The sequence below is a fragment of the Mustela putorius genome, unplaced genomic scaffold, assembly GCF_011764305.1.
Source record: "Mustela putorius furo isolate JIRA1106 unplaced genomic scaffold, ASM1176430v1.1 tig00537227_pilon_pilon_pilon, whole genome shotgun sequence".
NCBI classification, from domain to species: domain Eukaryota; kingdom Metazoa; phylum Chordata; class Mammalia; order Carnivora; family Mustelidae; genus Mustela; species Mustela putorius.
The window spans coordinates 34,878,871-34,899,545 of NW_025422368.1; the positions used below are offsets into that span (position 1 = coordinate 34,878,871).

A 20,675-nucleotide genomic window follows, 5' to 3' on the forward strand; every position below is an offset into this window, starting at 1 on the left:
ACACAAAGAGAGGGGGTCCTGGATGGCTCAGTCGGTTAAACATCTTTGGCTCAGGTCCTGATCCCGGGGTCCTGGGATAGAGTCCTGCATGGGGCTCCCTGCTCAGCTGGGAGTGAGGCATCATCAATTAGCAGAGGCAGCTTGGATCCCAGTCTGCCACATTCATTCAACTGTTTCTGTTCTCTGCTGCATAGAGACGACCTATTTTAATTCAAATTATTCTTCTGCAGTTATGCATTTATTCAACCAACACACCTGCACGTTGTATGAGGCCCAGTTCAGAGCACTGGGTCACAGATGTGAGCAAGATCCCTGTCCTCTTGGAACTTCTTCTCCATAACTGAGCGTGTGCTGTGGCTATTCACCAACATTTTGATAAAATTGGATGGTAAAATTGCAGGTCAATTTCAGTCTCCTCTGGGTCACATTTCTACATTTTCCAAATCTTCTGCAATGAACCTACATTATTTTGGTATTTAGGAAAAATATTTTAAAGTGGAAAGGAGAGAATATGAAGTGGATGCTGGGAAAACATCACACACACATGTACACACACGTCACCCACACACCCCGATTTGATACCACATCTTCCCAAGTTCTGGAGAACTGAAGTCTGTCCCTGGAAGGCTGAGACAGTGTAGGTTTTTCATTAAAAACTTAAAAAAAAAAACCATGATGTGACACAAGATTGCATCAGTTTCTCATATCTTTCCTCACCTCCTCCTCCCCCATCACTCATTTGATAATAAAAGTGCCTGTTTGAGAAAAGCCACTCCCAGGAGTGGGTTAGGAGGCCCTGTGATCTCTGAGCGGCCTAACCCCCAGGGAGGGGAGGACGCTGAGGCCCAGGAACCCATGCTGGCTTTCGAGGCAGAACAACAGGACAGAATGACAAGCATATCCTCTCCCAGCTGCAGCCTCCAGTCTCCCCTCCAAGGCCTTCTGCCAGCTTCAAACTCCCTCCCCCCCCCACCGCACCCCTGCAGCATGTGAAGGAGACTGCGCTCTGAGGGGGTAAAGTCCTGGGATGCTGAGAAGTATGTGGTCTGGTCGCATTTTTTTATTAAGAAATCTGATGCAGGGGTCCTGGGTGGCTCAGTGGGTTAAAGCCTCTGCCTTCTGCTCAGGTTGTAATCCCAGGGTCTTGGGATCGAGCCCTGCGTCAGATCAGGCTCTCTGCTCAGCGGAAAGCCTGCTTCCTCCTCTCTCTCTCTGCCTGCCTCTCTGCCTACATGTGATCTCAGTCTGTCAAATAAATAAATAAAATCAAAAAAAAAAAAAAGAAAAGAAAAGAAATCTGGAGCCAGGAAACACTGGAGGGGAAGCGCTTTCTTGCTTCTTGCTCCCCTCTCAAGCTAACAAAGGAGAAAGGCAGAAACTTCTCTTCAAGTACTAAAACAGAGGAGACATTTGGTCCTACTGGACTCCTGCACTGGGTTTGAAAGGAAGAGGCAGTGCATGGGGGCCAGGGAGGGAGGCGGGGGATCATCCATTTTTCTTCTCCCTCTGCCTGGCAGTGGGCTGGCAAACAAGCTGGTCTCCTGCATTTCCACTTCAAAGTGAGTCCACGTCCTCTCCTTCCAAATGGACCTAATAAAGTCTCACCTGCCTGGGCCCTTTGCTGATGCTAAGGGTTTGGAGAGAAAAATCTCAAATGCTTTGAGCTCTTAAAACACACACACATACACACAGTGGTGTCATATAAAACTAAGTATTTTTAAAAGACAAAGGCCAGTCCAGGAGCTCTAAGGCTCATGATTAACCCTTGAAATGTCACTGAATTTATATTATACAACAAAGTCATCCAGTCTGAGGAGGAAATCAGGTCTGTTCTGGCTGCAGCTCCAGCTTGCCGTGCCTCTGGTTGTGATTCGAATGTGAAGTCCGATTCTTTCCATGGCCACGAGCTTCAGACTGTGGATAGGAAAGAATTCAGGGGTCTAACACCACATGGGGCTGGAGAACGAAACTCTCTCTGACATCTGCATGGGTCTTTGCTAACTCTACGGGGTCATCTGCCTTTCTGCTCTGTGCTCCCCTGCCCCTCATCAGGAGGGTAGGTTAGACACGTTCATTTTCCACATGGATAAAGAACCAGGCAAAGTTTCATGTGACCCCAGTCAAGTCACATATTCTCAGGAAGGAACGTCCCCTCTTGCCCAGTGCCACAGTGTTACCCTCAAGTACAAGAATATTTTTCCCTCCTTCTGAAGCAATGAGCATCGGCAGCTGGCACAATGCCATGTGGGGCCGATTTTCAAGTGTGAGCTGGCGTACACACTTTTAATGAATGTACGCATCAAGGGCTTCTCATGACGAGATACCAGGAGATATCTGCAAAGGTAGGTCTGAGCCCTGATGGCTCCCAGAAGAAAGAACTAATAAGAGCTTCAACTTGTTTTTGCACAACTCGGTTAGCCAACAGGAATCTCAGACATGTTCCCCAAAGCCATTATATGTGCAGAGGATGTCAATGCTAATATTAGCAAACACTGCTTGAGAGGTAGCTAAGTTGAAAGGAAGTTACATAGCATCTTCCAAAACCAAATGAGTGTTCCTTGCCACTCCTATTTGAAACTTGAGAATTTACCAGAAATTTCATATTCTCCCCTCTTTTCCCTCCTGCTGTGCTCCTGTCCTTATTTCTCCCTCAGACTGTTTTCTTCCTGCCTGCATCGTCTCCTTTCTCTAGATCCCTCTCAGTGACACGTCCTCTGAATATAATTCCACAAAATGGGAAGGCTCTCAAGCCCTCTCAGTCTCCCCCTTTCTTGTCTCGGCGAGCTTGTCCCGAAACTGCTTTTGAAAGATAAAATTCATGAAACTCTGAGAGCGTTCCAAGAATGCGGGCCCTCGGCCTGGCACTTGCCGCCGAGGGGAAAGTCTCGCCAACCCAGCGGTGTGATGGCGTAGAAGGGGAAGGGCTGTCGAAGGCATCTGAACTTGGCAGGGGAAAGGAGCCAACCTTGCCACCTTGGACAGTTACCAGATTGATAACTAATGACCATCTTTAAGTTCTTAGGCAGCTGGGATGTGTATGGATGCTGGAAATGGCTGAAGGAACGGAACGCCCGAGCCGTGTCCACAAGGTGACAGCTTTAAAGCCAGAAAACAAATAAGTGATGATCAAAATAAAAAGTGAAAAGCTCCTTCTGCAGCTAATGGCAATGGCAATACTGGGGAGGCAGGGGCGGGGAGGTATTAAAGGTATATCGCCTTCTTCGCGATGCCTCTCATGTTACTGAATGCATTATTCCTCCTGCTTCACTGACCATTTCAGGGAAAGCACTGAATATTTATAATTAAAGAATGACTCTCCCTCCCTTTCCCTACCGTAGTGGGCAGCAGGTTCAGTAAGTAGATGCTGGGTACAGAGCAATTACTCATTTAAAACCTAGTACATTTAATTAACAAAGTGTCCAATCCCCAGATAAAAGAATCTCATTCCTCCTTCAAGATTTTCCCGTCCAACTCAGAGGCTGAGCAGAGCACCCCTATCGCTAGGCTTCCACAGATGTGAGAAAGCGGTGAGCACATAGGTTGACATTTCCCCGGGGGAAATTGCCAGGAAAGAGGGCACAAAGCTAGGCAGCCCATCCCGGGACTCCACTGGGACCGTGTGGTCAGCAGAGCATACGAGACACAGTGACACTCTAGAGATGATCTTGATACCAAGTTAACACTTTCAAAGACATGAATAGTTTCCTGGTGGAAACAAACAAGCAAACACTAGAAAAGTGCCTCCATTATTCAGCCTCATTGGAAAATGGAGTATTCTTCCCAGTTAAATTTTAGGTTAATTGATTGAATATTTTCTAAGTCTTGCAGGACTAAATAGATGTCTTTCAAATCCCTAAGATTCGCACACGTGTGTGCGCGCACACAAGATGGCCTTTGCCATTCCAAACACGGATGCCAGGTCCACTCCACTCTTTGTGGGTGGTATGTAGGAAGTTCTCTCAAGGCTCTGGAACTTGGCAGAGACTGTGGCCACAGGATTCCCGACCGTTCTTCCCTAGCAGGGCTGGGTAAATGCCAACGAATACGCAAAGGGTATTTTATATAAAATACATAGAAAAAGAGGGTCGTTTTTCAGACCCTCTACTGGTTTTTCCTCCTTGGTTAGCACTCTGTGGCTTCAGCCAAATGACATCTCTATCCAATGTCACTAATTCAGCTTCCTCTTGCTTGTTATATTTTTGCTTTAGTTATCCTTACCTGTGGCTACACTCAAGCACCTTAATTAGAGTTGGGGCTCCCTAACCACGACCACCCATTTGTTCAAGACAGTCACATCCACAGAGGCTCATAATCAACCACTCTGTTCTTCTTAATTCTTACTCTTGAACAAAGACTTCTCCTTGATATTTGGCAGCTATCTTAATCCACCGTTGTCCTAAAACTTCTATTTGAAGATCCAAGACATCACGCGCTCCAGAATGCTCTTCCTTCTAGATCGTGGGCTGGGCAACACTTGCCAGTCAGTGAAGGGAAAGCCACTATGAGTGAACCAGATGTAGGGAAATTCACTCCCACAGCACACAGATATCCATGACCAAAAGTACGATGTCCTTTTACTGTTTGAGTTCAGATCATTAAAAAAATGATACGTGATCTTTGAACGAAACTCCAACAGTGCATGAAAATGTAAGAACATTAAAATAACCCAAAACCTCACCTCTGGGATCATTACTGTAAACATTCTTTCATATATATACATACATACATATATGTATGTATATATATATATACACACACACACGATACATATATATGTATATTTATACATATATAAAATTTTACCCCCGATGGCTCAGCATGGATGTGTGCTATTATCACAGAAAAGAAAGTCTCCAGGGTCCCTGTAGCTCCATCCCATAGCTTCCCATGTCAATAATGAAGATACTCTATTACTTGTAATGGCTACAAACTATCCCATCATGTACATCTACCATAATGGATATTTCTGTTGCTTTGACTTTTTTGTCACCATAAATAATACTACGGTGTAACTCTTGATATATAACACATCTGTACACATAATACCATATTTGCCATCTTTTTAAATATTGTCACCCTCATTTACCACACTGGCACGTAGTACTGATTTCATCTCTCAATCGTGTACAGTCTTGGAAAGCTTACTTAAGCACTCTGGATCCTATTCCTCATGATCTTGAGGGTCCCATCTAGTAATAATATATTTTTGGTCACTTCCTCAGTTCTAAAAACTCATGCAAAGCATGTATAAATGGATGCCAACCAACCGTCTCTGATCTCTTCCTTCTCTTTTTATCTCAGTAATTGACAATTCATATTGTTGTCTTTCTGATCTTTCATCTGAGAACATGGAGCCAACTCGGACGGCCCAACCCTACAGATATAGGGCTGGGTGATTGCCAGGAATTTGAGATTCAAAAGATTCTTTAGTTCTGGCTAAATCTCCATGGACTGCCCCATTAGTGTTCTCAACTCGAACACACCCATTTCCCAAAATTCCAGGCCCATGGCATCATTTCACCCTCATTTTATGCCTTCATCTCATGGGTCAGGATATGACCCTCATCAGCTGCACAGGCTAGAGTCACAAAGAACTTAGAGGGGCAGTAGGAGGTGTGCCTGTGACCGTCCCTAATGAGCTCCTGGTCCCATGGGGTGCCCCCAGCAAACTCGGTACAGTGAAACAAACAAGCCTGTGGTGATTCCTTTGCCCAGGAATTTCCAGTCTTAGCTCAGAAGCAATAAAATGCAGGGTCCGTACTAGCTGGCGGAAAGTAACAGCTGCACAAATTCCTCAGTCCAGTGCTGGCTGCCTGATAGATGGGGCAGGGGCTGGCTCATTAGGACTGGCTGTTGGATGACTCTTGGGATGTCTCCTTCTTGAGAGGAAGAGCTCTTGGCACAATTCCGAGGATTAAGATCCATCATAGTATGGACTCCAGAAGGGAGGTTTGCTAAAAATAATAACAAAGGCCCACTTGGGTGGGTCAGTTGGTGAAGTGTCCAACTCTTGATTTTTAGCTCAGGTCATGATCTCAGGGTCGTGAGATAGAACCCTGCATAGGACTCCATGCTCGGGATGGAATCTACTTGAGATTACCTCCCTCTCCCTCTGCTTGCACCACCCCCACCAACCCGTGCATGCTTGCTCTCTCTCTCTCTCTCTAAGATAAATAAAATCTTAAAATAATAATAATAAAAAATACTAACAACAGCAAAGCTTCCTATTTGCATGCCACCTTATGGGCATACATTCCTTGTGTTTTAACCTCTTTTTTTTCTTTTTTTACATTATTGGAAGGGTAAAATTGAGGCTCAGAGATGCCTAATTGGTCAGGGCCACAGAGCTATTAAGGAACAACACCTAGTTTTCTTAGCTTTGGGTTTGTTTTTTGTTGTTGTTGTTGTGTTGTTGTTGTTGTTGTTGTTGTTTTAACTATTTGTTTCCTGTAGGTTTTTGCTTTCCTCTATGTTCCTTACCCTTCCTTAGCTCATGGAAACTACAAGGGTCTGCTGAAGATCCAGGATGGTCCAAAAAGGTCGAGGATTTCCAGCTATGTGAGGTAGTTTTGAACAACTCTAGTTGTGTGCTATCCAAATTGGAACTTCCTAGTCCTTCATGGAACAGCCTTGTGACCTCAAGAGATCCCTTCATCCATGTTCTCTGAGTGGAGAGACCTCTAGGCAACTCATCCCAGGGTAATCTTACATCTCCTGAGATCTGGTGAGAACCAGCCACCCTGGGGAAGCTTATCTAAAGATCTTGCCCCACAAAATTCAGCGAACCATCACAAGCTTGGGCTCCAGGCACCCTTTGATCATATACAGAGACTTTCCCCCAGAAAGGACCGTAGTTGAGGTCAAAGTACTAAAAGTTATAAGGACTTTATGACAGAAGGTATACATCTGACGAATAGATCATTGGGAGGATTTAAGGACACAGTTAAATTACCTTCTAAAAAGAGGACATAAATTGTTTTCAGAGTATAGAGAGGAGCTTCCATCTATGGGATTTAAAAAGAAGTTATGGTCAGAGAAAAGTCCATTTAGAACTTGGGCAAAGTACTTAAGTTTGTAGTTGGGACAGTGGCGCTCCAGCTGCCAGGGAAAGTTGCTGAGCACAGCAGCTCCTTCCCCTGGGAATTGGAGCGCCACTGACCCAACTACTGGTCAATCCAGACTAATGGTTGGTCCAACTACTGGTGGTCCCAACTACTGGTCAATCCAGACTAGGGGGATGAAGAGGCTCACGTGATGGAGAACACGGCCCACTTGAGAGAAGGCTGTAGGGAACATATTCCTGGCTGGACGGAAGCCACCCAACTGGGACTATCCCAAAAGAGTAACACAGAAGTCAGTTAAGTGCTAAACCATTGAGGCTACAGGAAGGTAAGGCTGCCTGAAAGTAGGAGTCCTTTATTATTCACAAATGCCATCCCAAGCAGCTAGAACAGTTCCTGGTTAAATAACTTTTTGTTGAGGGGTACCTGGGTGGTTCAGTCATTAAGCGTCTGCCTTCAGCTTGGGTCATGGTCCCAGGGTCCTGGGATGGAGCCCTGCATCGTGCTCCCTGTTCAGCGGGAAACCTGCTTTTCCCTCTCCCTCTGTCCCTGCTTCTGAACCCTCTCTCACTGTGTCTCTGTCAAATAAATAAATAAAATCTTTAAAAAATAATAATAAAGTTTAGTTGAATGAATGAAGCAAAACCTTGCCTAGGCTTGAAAAAGAAAATATGGGCTACTCTCAGGAAGAAGGAAGAGTGATTAACGATATGTAGTGTTGCCCTCTTAATTAACCCACCAGACCATAATAATAAAATAATAGTACCTGAAAGAAAGCAAATCATTCACCACAATAGCAATGAGTAAGCTAAAAACAACACACACACACACACACAAGCCCACGTTAATTTCACAAACATTGCAAGCCCTCAGGTGAGCAGCTAATGGGAGGGGAACTGAGGAAGACACCCAACCATGTACCTGGTTGTACTGACTATTTTAATAGAGGACAAAGGGAAAACATGACTGCAAGAAAGGAATGTGACATATGAGTGAGCAAGCCATCTGGACTTTAAACTGTCACAGAATGAAAAGCATCACAGAGGATATCCGTTCACCAAAATAGCTGGGTTGAAGATAAAGGCTCAGCCCAACAAATTGAAAATCAGATCCACGATCTTCTCTCTCACACATGTTCTCCTCCTGTATTCCTTATCAGCAGAGCCTTCCCTGACCCCTCTGCTTCATAAGATTAGGAGAGGTGCCACTCTGTACCCCTAAACTTCTCTGGGCTTACCCTCCAACGGATCTCCTCACTAAGTTCTTAGTTCCTTCACACCAAGGCACTGCATCTTCTTCCTTGCTGTATCTCAGCACCTAACACAATATCTTGCATATGTAGAAAGTAACCAATAAGTAGCTGAACAGAAATTAAATGAATTAATGGTTCCATCATCTACCCTCTCAACCTAGACTTCTCCCTCTCTTACCCTCCATGTCCAAAGTCACCAAGTCCCAGTCAACCCACTTAAAATGTGTGTCAGGCCTGACCCTTCCTCTTTGGTCAGGTCTTCTTTTGTCTAGACTCTCACAGAGTCCTCCTGACATCAGTCTACTGTCCACTGAGCGCTCCCCATCCCAAGCCATCCTCTGTGGTTTTGTTGGCAAACTAGCCGCCCACACACATAATTTATTTAGCCCTGAAAATGTTATCAAGATAACATGAATTGGTTTCCTACCTTTTAAAATCAGGACATTATCACACAATTTTGGTTTTCCAAAGTTTCTTTAAAAGTCAGAGGGACTGGAAACAAGGCACTTGATTCCCACATGGCCACAAAGAGCTGAAAGGAGCTGGAGGCATGGAGCCTGTCACCTTCAGCAGGGACGTGCTCTCCTTCCCTCTTGGCCTGCTTCCCTTGGCCTGCAGGCATGGATGTAGGCCTGGGAGCTTGTGGTGCCCCCCTCTGTCCTATCACCGGAGTTATCTATGAAACACAGATCTCATCAGATCAGATGACACGACTGCAACCTAACATTGCTGGCAAAATAAAATCACGGTATGCCTTCCACACACGTCACCCACGGACTCTGCCCACCTTTCAAGCCCACGCCTGCCTTTTTCTCAGCCTACACCTTGAACGTGCTGGGCATTTTCCCACCTCTGAGACTTTGCTCAAGCTCTCTTCTCTAGACTGAGTGCCTGGCCCTGTGCTACTGTGGTCGAGAGAACAGGCTGGAATCAGACTGCTTAGGTGCAAATCCTCTCTTAAGCCTTCCTCGTCTGTAAAATGGGGTTCATACTGGCTGATACTTCATGGGGTTATAGGGAGGAGCAAATAATTAATATTAGTAAAATTCTTAATACAGGGCCTGGCACATAGCAAGGGCTTAACAGGTGATCCCCATCTTGTTGTTGCTGTCATCCTGCCCTTTTGTCCCTGAAGCAATGCTGTTCCACCTCCATAGCCAGTTCAAATGTCACCTTCTCGGTGAAGCCTTCCTCATCCTCCAACCCCGCCCTAAACACAATGAGTAATGAGGATTTTTCACAGACCTCTAGGATGGCGCTGACCACATCCGCTCACCTTTAGCTCTACTGTGTCCATCCCCTACGTGTAGTACTCACTCCCTAAGCGCTGAGTTGGACTTTTTCTAGTACCCCGTGCCCGACCCTAGGTGCTCAGTGTTTCTTGAATGAACTGGGGTGTATGTGATGATAGAAATAGCCAGAGGGCTGGGGCGCCTGGGTGATTCCGCTGGTTAAGCATCTGCCTTCGGGTCGGGTCATGATCCCAGGGTCCTGGGATGGAGCCCCAATCAGGCTTCTTGCTCAGTGGGGATTCTGCTTCTCCTTCTCCCTCTGAACACCACGCCCCACATTTGTGTTCTCTCTCACTCTTTCTGCTCTCTCCCTCCCTCCCTCACTCTCAAATAAGTAAATAGATAAATAAAAAATTTAAAAAAAGAAAACTGCTAATATACCCTTGTCATAACTTCAGGTAGGGTGTAGTTACCCTTTAAGAAGGTCTGCAGACAGGGACGCCTGGGTGCTTCAGTCTGTTGAGCATCTGCCTTCAGCTCAGGCCATGGTCCCAAGGTCCTGGGATCAAGTCCCACATCGGTCTCCCTGCTCAGTGGGGAGCCTGTTTCTTCCTCTTCCCACCCCCTGCTACTGCTCTCTCTTGCTACTGCTCTCTCTTGCTATCTCTCTCTCTCTCTCTCTCTCTCTCAAATAAATAAATATGAGTACCCCAGAGTGTACTCATCTGTCACCAGAAAGCAGTTGATGAAGGATGATAAAAAGGAAAGGGATAAATTCAGAACACTAAAGGCAAGCTACAACACTTAATTGTGCCACTTTGCTTCTCTGACCCTTGGTTTTCTTATTTGTATGGTGGAGATAATACTGCCTTTCCTACCTCGCTGGAATATACAAGGACCTAATGAGGGTAACATAGGTGCAAACGTTTTACACACTACCAAATATTCATTCCAGTGCCTGGTACAACCCACAACCTTTATTTAATTACAAGAATTGGAGGGTACAAAAATGAACTTTCTAAAAGACCTGGATTACTAACACACAGTTATGAAGTGTGCATGTGGGTAGGAAAAGGAAGAATTACACACACACACACACACATACACACACACACACCCTGCAAAAAACACCAAAAATCCATGATGGGGCTTCACCAAGAACACTGGGCTTATTTTGCAAACCAGCTTTTCACTTTGAAGGACTCTGGGCAAGTTCCTAACTTTTTTGAGCCTCAACATCTTCACTCTATAACAAAAAGAATAAAATCCATCCCAGAAGGTTGAGAAGAAGGAGGAACGACATGACGCCTGTAGAAACTTTGAACAGTACCTGCCACAGAGGCTCTCAGTAATGTCCATAGACTGTTAGTGGTCATCATCAGCATTAGATATAAGAGAGTTAGAAATACCCATTTGAATTTCAGTAAGGTGCTAGTACCATTAGAATGAAAGCACAACATGTATTTTCTAATTTGGGATAGGGGCAACCGAGTGTTTAAAATCCTCTGCTCAGATCCTTACAGCCTTGTTCCTTGATCACTCACTTGGATCACTGCAGCCACTTCCTATCTGTCCCCCAACTCCAGGCTCCATGTTCTGATTCTTCTTCCCTCTTCTCAGAGCACCTTTCCCAAACTACCATGTCTCCCTACTATGGCAAACTATTCAACAGCAACCAACTGTTGTTGGGACATGGAGTCCTCTACTTGATGATCATACAGTCTGCTTGTACCTCTCCCCCAAGTCCCTCCTGTCACCACCATCAACCACCCCTCATGACTCATCCCAGCCACACAGTTCTAGATACCTCCAAGCCTTCAATATCCTGCCTTAATGAGATACCTTTCCCTTCTGACCTGTCCTCCAGGACTCAGTGTGGGCATCAACTTCTCCAGGAAGACATTGTCTGCCCCAGTGTGGAGTCGGTGCCCAACCTGGGAGCTCCCATAGGCTCTGAGTGCACCTGTCTTTGACATTCATTGCAAGGAAACACAATATTCATTTACTTCTCTGGCTCTCCCTTTCTGTTAGATGGCAAGATCCCAGAAGGCAAGAATGGTCTTTGGGGTTTGAATCCTCACCAATTACCAACCATATCTAAGCATAGTTGGTGCTCTGTTATTTTTATTGAACAAAACATTTTTGTGAGGGAACAGAAGATTGTAAAAATGTCTTGGTTGTAACATTAATGTCATCCAAGTACCTTAGTCTCTTGACTCCTCCCGCCAAAATCACGCATCTCCTTTAAAAAAAAAAAAAAAAGATTTAGTTTATTTATCTGAGAGAGAGTATGTGTGTTTACAAGTTGGGGGGAAGGGCAGAGAGAGGGAGAGAATCCCAAGCAAACTCTGTGCTGAGCACAGAACCCAACTCAGGACTCAATCTCACAACCCTGAAATCCTGTTCCTACCTGAAGTCAGACACTCAACTGACTGAGCTGCTCCCCCCCCCAGGTCCCTCACCTCCTACCTTTAGGAACTTACTTTTACAGACATAAAGAAGTCGGAACCTAAGTGATGGTGGATTCGAGGCCTCTAGCATTGTGTTCATGCTCACAGACAGTGGTGTTACACAGTGGCCAAGTTTCAGCTGTGGCCATATTACTTATTGTGAGGCCTAGGCACACCATGCAACCTATCTTACACTCTGTTTCCTTCCCTACAAAACAAATATAATTAGAATACATGCTTCGTAAAGTTTTTATGGCAATAAGACAAGATGATGCAGGTAAAACAGAGTGCCTAGCTTATAATAAGTGTTCAATAAATGTTAAAAATAAATTAAGGCTTAAGAATTTCTAGTAACTGCCTTTTGATCAATGAATCAGCAACAATTTGAATGCCTACCTATTGGACCCTGGGAAGCAAAGAGAGGCCCTGGTCACCCGTGATAGAGACTCTGGGCGGTATGTGGGAGGACGTATAGAAAGTCACAGAAAAGCTTGCCCTCTATGCTGAGAGGTGGGCCTGAGCTCAGGGGTGAGTATGCCCACTTGCAAAGTAACTTAAACACTCCAGAAGCTGAATGTGGTGTTTGCAGCAGGCCCTGCTCTTCTATCCCCCAGACAGCCAGCCTCCAGCACCCACCATGGACTTTTCATTTGCTCTGAAACACTCAGCTCCCTTGGCCCCATGCTTTTTTCCCCAACCATCCAAGTGCCTTCTGGCCTTCTTGACTCAATTTTTAATTCCCTCATATCTTATCCAAGCCAGGTTTTTTTTTTTTTTTTTTGGAAGATTTTATTTATTTGACAGAGAGAGAGATCACAAGCAGGCAGAGAGAGAGAGGGAAGCAGGCTCCCTGCAGAGCAGAGAGCCCGATGCGGGGCTTGATCCCAGGACCCTGAGATCATGACCTGAGCTGAAGGCAGAGGCCCAACCCACTGAGCCACCCAGGTGCCCCACCAAGCCAATTTTAAATGCCTGAAACTCTCATAGGGTCATAGTCAGCTTTATGAGGTTTTTATCATGAGGTTTTGAGCACTCACAGGGGTGAGCAGTCAAGATCAACAAAAGAAAAGGAAGAGGTAGTGCCCGGGGAGAACAGAAGTCCCAGAGCTGACTCTCTGAACGTCCTGTTCTGAATGACACTCCCAGGGAAGGACAGCGAGGCAGTCCACAGCTTCACGAGGCCAGAGAGCAGGTCCTTTCTGTAGGGCGGCTTACAAGAGGCCTCTTGGCTGATGTCTGCTTTGGTCCTACCCCCGGGTCACCCCCGTTCACATCCTCCCTGCCTCTTCCCATCTCCCTTGTCCCAGCAGCAGCCCCCACGCCCGCAACATGCTCTGGCAGCCCCGGGTCCGAGGACGTGACCCAACCACACCCCCAACCTCTGGTGACAGGGTATGTCACTTTACCTCTCTGTGTCCCCCGTTTAGTCATCTATAGTGGGTGGAGAGCTCCACAGTGAAACCCGGGCTTCACTGCTATTAGTACCTCTCAGACCCATAACAGGGTGCCCATCATTTTATTTCGCAGCATTATGTGATATCCTGATAATGATAATAATAGATGTGACCTGCTGAATGCTTTATATGTACCTTCTGAACCTTCCAACAGCCCTGTTTAAAAAAAAAAAAAAAAGTAGCATCCCCAATTTGGAGATGAGGAAACTGAGGCTAAGAGAATGAAGTAGCATACCCAGTCACACAGTCACATGATTAGGACGTAGCCAAGCAGGGCTTGAACGCCAGCCCTCCCTGCTCCTCTACCCGTGCCACCTCCCCTGCCAACACTTGCTAGAGCGAGGGACACTCCCACACCCGTGCCTCCTCCAAGTTCCAGACGCAGTGATGGGGACGCGTGGACATTCTGGTAAATTTCTGGATGTTGATGTATCTGCCTAAAGGGGATATTTAAGCAATATGCTTGTTTTTCTTTATAGTGTGTCACATACAGGACACAGATAAGAGAAAACGTTCATTGCGATGTACCAAATCTCAGTATATTGATACCAGTCTGGTCCCTTTCCTTCTTTCTTCTGATTAGATAAAGCTTTTTCAGCTCTCCCAAGTTTCGACTTGACCTCACCTCCTTGAGTGAATTTCCTCTGGCTACTTACTCACTGGCTTTTCCCTCTACTAAGTACTTAACTCAGCTTGGACCATGCAATTCCGTATTTGTGTCTTTCACGTTTTGACTCAAATGTCACCTTCTTAGTAAAGAATCCTCTGGTCGCCTGCTCTAAAATTGCAAGCTCTCCCCAACACTTCCTACCTCACTTTGCTGTTTTCCTAAGTGATCTCCTTATTATCCCACATACTTCATATCCTACTCATTTCTCCATCAGGACATAAGCCCCCCGAGAGCAGGCATTTGTTCATGCTTTTCTTTATGGCTGTTTTCCCCGAGCAGGGTCTGGTAGGTGTTCAGGGCTTAGTGGCACGTTTTGGAGCATTTTGTTTCCAGTTACTTCGGCTGGATTAGTTCATTCTCCTTCCTTAACTATCAAGTCTTCAAAGATGCTCCATAGATCCTGTATATCTCCTGTAACCCCAAACACTTTGGGAAGTTCCAGGAGCATGGAAGTTCTTTGAAAATCCACTTGCCTGAAGGGGTGGCAAATTTATGCAGACCTGAGAGCTATAAGCCCAGCACTGAGGGACATGGATCTTTTTAGTCATTGTGTATTTACCTCTGTTCGGAGATGTTTAATCTACACGGCAGGGTTGGAGGTGGAGTACTTCATGGTAAGATTTGATTTCTCCTTTATGACTCAGGATTAAGTGCTGGCAACCCTTTGCACCTTCCCCAACGAGTTTCCTCTTCTCCTAGCCCTGGAGGACAACTGGGTTCTCTCTGTACCTGTCACTCTGACAGCTCGCTGTGCTGGGAATGGAATTCAGCATGTTGTACAAATTCTTTGTGCCTGCCGGTCTACAGGCACATTCCCCAGACCCCCGCAGGAGTGACTGGCTCAGAGCGTGGACAGGTTTGTCACAAACCAGGATGGGCATACGAGGCCTGCCCCGTGCCCAGGTTGTGCCCAGGGGAGGGGGGAGATCACGGACTTCCATGGCCGTCTCACTCGCAGTGTGTACGCGTGTGCACGTGCCTTGGCATGTGTGTGCCCAGCCAGCTCTGCCTGATTCTCTGCCCTCCAGAGATGGGCGCCTCCTCGGGGAGCACCGGGGTGTTGAAATCCTCCCATGGGAGGGACCAGCTTTGCCCCTGAGAGAATTTTCAAGGTGCCCAGTCAGAGGATTGGCTCCATCAGCCACCACCCAAATCAGGCCACAAGTTGCAGTGGTTAGACAATGAAATCATCTTTTCTTCTGGTTTTGGTGGTTACTATTTTTAGAACTGCGTTGAATGGCCAGGAAGAACCTGAGGGGAAGGTAGCCAGAGCAGCAAAGACCAGTTTCCTGGCTTAGGAGTCCCACAGCCCAGGGATAGTTTCCTGTTTGCTGGAGGAGAGCTGTGTGTGTGTGTGTGTGTGTGTGTGTGTGTGTGTGTGGCAGCAGGGAAGGGGGGAGGATTGTTCCCTTGCAGTTTTTAAAATTTTGCAACATTTTAAGGAAGATAAATAAGAAATCTTTGCCTCTGCCCAGGCTGAGCCTTCATAGCAATTATTTTTTTCTGCTGGGGAAGGAGGGTGTTGAGGAGCAGGAGAGAGCGAAAGAAAAGAGGGAGAGCAGAATGGGGGAAAAGTCAGCTTCGGTGGAACAAGATGTACTTAAAATTCTCCCTGTCTGTTATCCATCCACAAACTGGCCTCTCCGTGGGTGTGGGAGGCCACTGCGACTTCATACATATTTATAGTATTTGACAGATTTGTGGAGCCCAGCTCTAACGATGGATTTTAAATGAAGCTGGATGAAACGTATCTCTAGTCCCTGGGAAAGTTCTTAAAATTCTTTTTGTTTGTTTTTTTGGATGTGGTATAGTGTGGCGAGATGGTGCTGGCCGAAGTGTCACGGGTAATCACAGTGTGCGAAGCTGACAAGAGTCTGAGTGGGAGCCGGGTGACCCAGACCGGGACAGTCCACCCCGGAAGAGCGCCAGTCACTCCCAGACCCTGGAGCCCCAGAAGCAGGGTGTCGCTGCCAAATCCCACCAGGCCTCTGCCTCGCCTGCTTTCCAAACCAGATTCTCTCCACCCATATTAGCCCCAAGGCAAAGTAAGTCTCTGTCCCCCCACGGTCTCTGAGGATCCGGGCTTCCCAGGGGTCAAGTTTTCTGGAATCAGAATGCAGATGTCATGAACCCAAACTTCAATATCCCGGTTCCTCTGGGCTCCCAACTATATTACAGGAGTTTCCAGGTCGGAACCTTGGCATATATTTATATTATTTTCTAAATTATGTCCGGGCCTAATGGAACTTCACAGGTTCACAATTTTCTCTGCATGAACAACTTCTTTACGGACCTGAGTAGGCCTTTGGCTTCATTTGCAAAGTAAGAATATTGAACTCAGGGCTCTGCCAACTCAAAATTTTCAAGATCCAGTGGAAGGGAAGGCAAAATAAAATAAGATGAAAACAGAGAGGGAACCAAACCATAAGAGACTCTTAACTCTAGAAAACAAACTGAGGGTTGCTCGAGGGGAAGGGGTTGGGGAATGTGGTAGTTGGGTGATGGGCATTAAGGAGGGCACTTTCTGGAAGGAGTACTGGGTGCTGAATCACTAAATTCTATCCCTGAAACTAATCACACACTATATGTTACCTAAATTGAATTTAGATGAAAAGTTAAAAAATAAATACATTCAATAGCACTCTTCCAATCCCAAAGCCTTTTTTTTTTCTTTTTTTTGCTGAGTCCTGCTAATGATTCCTCTGCCTTACTTCCTGTTTTGTGGGGTTTTTTTCTCCATTCCAAAGGTATCAACACTAGTTCATCTTTTAAGCTTCTCAGGGCTAGACTGTTAGGTCTGTCTTCCTAGGGATTGCTTTGGTTTCTGTGGTTTTTTATGTTAATTGATACCACCTAAGCTCCTCAGAATTACCAGCTTCAAAGACCATTTCATATTCAATTCGAGACCTGTAGATGGCTCCTTACCTCCCCACCCCTGCCCCCGCCTCGGCCCCCTCACCCCTGCTACTGTACAACGTGGACCTTTGGCTCTAGAGTACTTCGTAGCTTATCCAGTCCCCCATTCACCGACAAGAGTCTCACTCTTTGCCTTCACAATAACATTCCCATACGGTTTCCCCTTCTCTCTGAACCAGTCTGTGTCCCTCCTTCCTTCAACTCTTGGCCTGGCTCCACCGCTGGAGACAGATGCTCATTCCTTGGATGCGTCCTTCATGCTCCTTTCTTTGCCGTTTTGATCAAATACGCCAGTTGTGCTCTAATGGCTTCATTCTAGTGGCTTCAGCGACACCCTCTCTAAGGACAGGGACAAGACGTGCCTGCCTTTTCTTCTGTGCCAGTGAAATGTTGTCATGTCACAGTCCCCGCTTCCTCTCCTTGGTGTCCAATGCAGTATGTGACCCATAGATATACAATATTGTTGTTGGAGGATTGGCAGTAATTAAGGAACCTAACTGAGCTTGAATTTGCAGCTGACTCAACAGCAGCTGGGCTGAATCCAGCCCACTAACTACATATGCCTACTGCAGGAAGGCTACATGTCTGGGGCTGGGAGTACAGAGGAGACCCACAGGCTGGACGCAGGGTCTGGTTACACGGCCAGCTTGAAGAAGGCTGGGCTCCCAACGTGTTTTGCTTGTTCTGCAACTAGTGGCCTCTCTTGGTTTTTATACTCATCTCTGCAAATGAGGGGTGAGATGACTAAGCCAAGAAATCCTATGATGAAAGACTCTCCACAGGGGTATTATTGTATTTCTGTAAATATGATAGCCTCTGTAGAATCAACCCATAAGGCAGTTTATACAGAAGGATAAGGATTCCAGGATGTTTGCTCATATTTCCTGGGCAAACATCACATATAACCAAAGGAACAGAACCTCTGGTCTCCTTCCCCTAATACCACCTGCACTATTGGCAAAAATGACCAAGAGGGGATCCCGGGAAGGGTTTGGCCTTCTTTCCAATAAACAGATGAAAAAACACTGTCCTAAAAGTTTGAGTGCTCAGAAATGACACCCTTTCTTTTGTAGTCTTTCTGCATTTAATAGTCTCCTTGATGCCATAGGAAAAGTCTTCTGTGCATCTTCCAGAAATACCATCTCTCATGAGAAGACTGCAGAGTTCTACTCTGCCCTTCAGATCTAGGGCTTCCGTTGGAGGACTTGTTCGATCTCCTCAGGACTATCTTCAGGGTTCCAGAAGCAGGGCAAAAACATGGAGTGTCATCAGGGGGGGGAAATGATACTGTTAGTACCTCACGTCCTACCTCAAAGACTCCATAGAAGGAGTCACAATGAGGGGAGAAGTCTACACTTGACAACACTCCTACTCTGTGCTGACATAGACTTATCCTCTGGTGGCCAAGAGAGGTTGTTCTTAAAGGTGTCAGAGCATAAACTTGAGGAAAATGGTTTATATTTTCTTTTAATAAGAACCCTATCTTGTTACAAGTTCTAGAATGAAAGCCTGCACTGTACACTGTTTGATGATAAACAGAGCCTTCCATCCTGCTGTATCTCCTTCAGATACCTTGGGCACTGTGCTCCATCACCAGGACCTCCCAGTTCAAGTTCTGCTTTTCCACAACCAGAGTCATGAACTTAGAAGGAATCTCCTCAAGCAGGTTCAGCTACAGAATTAAATCCATCCACTGAACAAAACAAGTGGTGACAGGTTCACGCACCTTTGGCAAAAGTCATCCTGAGGGAAACTTATTGGTAACCCAAAATCTTCCTTTCCGGGATGAGGGACTGGTTTCCATTCTTTCAGTCTATAGCTCTGTTTTCTCCTTTTCACTTCATTACACTGCCTCTGAGACATGCCAGCATTGTTGTTTTTAAATAAAGTGAATGAAAATAGATTTGATTGGGGAATTTTAAAGTCTCTTGAAATCAAAGAGGGCCTCCTGGGGTAACCTGAACCAGACTGGGTGTCCACAAAGAAGAGACTCTGGTGTCAGAAGAACCAGATTTATCTGATTTCCAGCTGCAGGGCCTTGGATGAGGCATTCAGCCTCCCTGAAGCCTCAGTCTCCTCATCTGTAAAATAGGGTTAATGCTACCTAGCTGACTGAGGGGTTAGTAACAATTAATGTGATAAATATAGTTCCTTGGAACACAGGCATACAATAAATGGTAGATTTAATCTAAAATACGAACATTAGAGGACTAAGTGTCACATCCTAGGAAAACCCTCATAGAGAAAAGTTTATTGCTGAGACATTTTCTCTAGCTTAGGTCACCAAAGGATTAAATTAACACATGCAAGAGGGTAGAGCTCAGCATAACAGACAGGTGAAAAGAAAGGTGGAGAACAAGTCAATAGAGAGGAACATTCCACACGAAATTACATGTTTGGAATCCAAAGACAAGGGCTGGGTTTTCGAGCTTCAGTCACTGCTGAGGAGCAGTGAGCTGGAGAGTACATGGTGGGGTCCTCTTGAGCAAGGACCCAAGCTGTGACAGGAGAAAGGCCACTTCCCTCTTCTCTGGACGGGCCTGCTGAGCACCAGGGAAGGAAGTGAACCCAAACACTGGGTCTCCTGCCGCAGATGTGTGACTCTGGGCTGGAGGCATGGGAAAAGCCTATCACAAGGTGGACAGTTTCTAGAATCCTGGAGCCTGAGCAGAAGGCAATGCTTGAAGTCTTCTTGTGCAGCACTTTGGAGCTAACTGTGACACCAGGATCCTTGGAATCTTCTCAAAATCACAAGGAAGACAACCAGCTTACAAGGACAAAATGATACACCTTTGCCACCACAAATGTCAGACAGAAATCTGTATGATTCAGAGGGGTGAAACACACCAAGTTCATTGGTAAAAGTCAGAATGAAGTATATACATTTCCCAAAACATGTGATTGAACTAAACCGAAGTCATCCCCCGCCCCCAGGTCTTAAATCAGTTCTAAGTGAGTTTAAGTACAAAAAATGTAAAGATGTGTATCTGTCCTAGTGAGTCAGGACAGAATCAGTTTCATGAAACTGAATGAGGTACTTGTGAAGATATCAAAATATGCCTAAAATCAAACTGAAACAGGAGCTTGAGAAGTCAAACCTGATTAGATTAAAACAAACAGAAATAAAGAACTCACGATTCTCCAAGAGTGATGATGTTGATTATGCTGTTCATGAAACTACTGTACTTCCTGACACTCGAATCTCAGAGTAATAACAGCTCCCTATGTATCCAGGGTGTGCCGATCCTGGGTTCAATCTCCAACGATCTCAGAACCTTCCAATTAGATCATTTATTTACCTTCAATTGGTGTGGCCTTTAAGAAATGTGTTGGGCTACAGATCACAGGACATTAGGTCCCACAGAGGAAACACAGAAGATGGCTAATTAACTTGTCAACTTAGAAATTATTAATGGTATTGTTAACCTATTGGCCAGAAATTATACCAGTGTGAGTGTCTGTGTGATCAGTATGTAGTCATTGTTGCATATGCACATGTTTTAATAATATAAATAATTAGCAACTCATTCTGTTGGAATGTATTCTTTAGATCTGAGAACCCCTAGAGGGAAATAAAACTGTGGACTCCCCCCCCCCACCTTCCAGAGAGACCAGCACAGAGTGAGTTGTTTGTGTTGTG

At 45.6% G+C, this 20,675-nt stretch overlaps 1 long non-coding RNA gene across 2 annotated transcripts; it reads left to right on the forward strand.

Annotated features, from left to right (window-relative positions):
- The first annotated feature begins 13,703 nt into the window (after positions 1-13,703).
- On the forward strand, positions 13,704-20,165 carry LOC101684145. 2 transcript variants are annotated; one of them, XR_199682.3, is made up of 3 exons: positions 13,704-13,858; positions 15,931-16,164; positions 18,604-20,165. It is a non-coding gene; the product is annotated as an uncharacterized LOC101684145 (long non-coding RNA). The 2 variants fall into 2 exon arrangements; XR_006604652.1 differs by lacking the exon at positions 13,704-13,858 and adding an exon at positions 14,935-14,975.
- The last annotated feature ends 510 nt before the right edge of the window (positions 20,166-20,675 follow it).